Source organism: Corvus brachyrhynchos, unplaced genomic scaffold (genome assembly GCF_000691975.1).
Source record: "Corvus brachyrhynchos isolate BGI_N302 unplaced genomic scaffold, ASM69197v1 scaffold115, whole genome shotgun sequence".
In the NCBI taxonomy this organism is placed as follows: Eukaryota; Metazoa; Chordata; class Aves; order Passeriformes; family Corvidae; genus Corvus; species Corvus brachyrhynchos.
This window is the reverse complement of record NW_008239553.1, coordinates 13024962-13026874: the sequence shown is the minus strand read 5'-3', so window position 1 is coordinate 13026874 and position 1913 is coordinate 13024962. Positions and strand designations below refer to the sequence as shown.

The window sequence follows — 1913 nt, the reverse complement described above, 5'->3', positions numbered from 1 at the left end:
CTTCTCATTTTTTCCGGTCCATCTTTGGCTGTTGATTTCTTCTTCTTGTAGGTGAGTATTTCTCAGCTCTCTTCTTCCTCTCTCTTTGACCTTTCCTCTGCTCCTTGTAAGGCATTCTCTTCTCTCATGCTGTGAAACATTCATGCTATCTCATACTGTGAAATGATCTCTCTCACGCTCTCTCGACTATATCTCTAGCATAGTCCATGGTGCTTTTTAAAGGATGCTATTTCACAATAAATACATAAGCACTGCTTCAGGCTGCTGTCCTCTCTAACTGCCTAACTGGATATGGTATTTTAAAGGTCCTTAGAACATCAAAGATGCCTTAGCTATTTTACCATTTTCCTTCTCAGCTCTGTTGAAATTTATATAAAGCAATTGTGGTTTTTTTTCATCCCGCTTGAGGTCACCAGCACATGCAGAGCTGCCCTAGCCTGCACAGCTCGGTTGCTGAGGTAGGGCTAGCTGTGCATTATTCTCCATTTCCCCTTTAAAACGCTCCATCTTTCTGCATCTCCAGCTTTCACAGTGAGATTGTGCAATCAGGTGACTCGGTGACAGGCTGGTTTGCTGCATTGTGGCATCCTCGGAGCAGCTACAGAGGTTTGTACACAGAACTCCCCGGGCGAGCGCCGAGGGAACGCCAGCCAGCAGCCCGGGCACTCCTGGGTTACGCGGCGGCTTTGGTGTGTGCGGCATCTGCTGGCCCTGCAGGTCTGGGGCTGAAGGAGCAGCCTCTCAGGAGAATACCTGCCTTTAACAGAGTCACTGCAGCCAGACATCTTGAGAATCCTTCATTATAATTGCTTCGGGGCCTGTACAGATCCGATGTTGCCTCATTATTGGGACTATTTATTATTGAAACCAGAAATGCTAAGTCATTAAACAGAGGTCATAAAAACATCCTTATTCTGCTAAAAACATTAGCTCATCATTTCTGGTACTACAGAAGGTAGGAGAGACCAGGAATCCTTGTGCCTGTGAGAAAGAAAATGTGGACTGCATCAGAGGCCTGGGAAGATCAGACAAGAGCCCTAAGTCAGTAACTCATTAGGAAAAGCAGGTCTCTGGGCTCAAGATCAATTGCCATTTCTGCGTTTGTGTCACTTCAGGTTACCATTTGATCCCAGAATATGTTAATGTCTCTCTCTGGAAATGGACAGGACTAAAAAACTCGCTCACTTTTGTCTGAAGACTGTAAGGCACTTCAGAGGCACTAGCCAGCTACACCTAACTAGCTGCTGTCACCTCCATTTGTTTCAGAGGGAAGCCAGAGGTACAGAGGAGGAATTTGTTTGCTTTCATTCCCTGGTTCAGGACTGCACTCTCCTGATTTCTAATGTCAAAGAAAGGCATTTTCTTCTTGTGTTTTTGTGCTGCGGAAGAGTTAATGTAGCCAGAGAAAGGATTTCAATTTATTTTTACTACCTATGCTTCAGATTTATTTTCTTACTTTTATTCCTCAGGCAGTTTTCTGAATCCGGAGAGATCCTTCTGGGTAGAAAAACACATTTTGCAGAGATTATGTTTCCGTATTTTAATACTGAAGCTGCAGACAAATACATCCTTTGATAGCTGTGTTTGGTTTCCTGCACTGCAGGGATGTCCTGTCAGCGTCCAGATCCAACAACAGGCGCATGGGGGTTACATCCCTCAGCTGGTGGGGTGTGTGTGTTTATTTGTTTTTGTTACGGATTTCTCTGGAGCAGTAAATATGAAGAACTCGTACTGCAGGCTCACCAGCCAAGGCGCGCTGTGCCACATCGTGTTCCCGGCCGGAGCCAACACTCCAGGCATCCGGGGAGCTTTCAGGGCAGGGTGTTCCCGACACTCACCTGAGCACACACCGGCCCGTACCGGCAGGGTCCGGTTCTCCGGGGGAGGCAGGTCCCTCCCCTGGGGCTCCCCCG

General features: G+C 47.1%; 1 protein-coding gene across 1 annotated transcript in view; it reads left to right on the top strand.

The window, feature by feature from the left end:
- RAD51B (RAD51 paralog B) overlaps positions 1-1913 on the top strand; it is a 434917-nt gene continuing 433004 nt past the window's right edge. Inside the window, exon 1 of the mRNA XM_008639532.2 lies at positions 1-51. The gene's annotated coding sequence lies outside the window, so the exon portion shown is untranslated. The remainder of the gene's footprint in view (positions 52-1913) is intronic.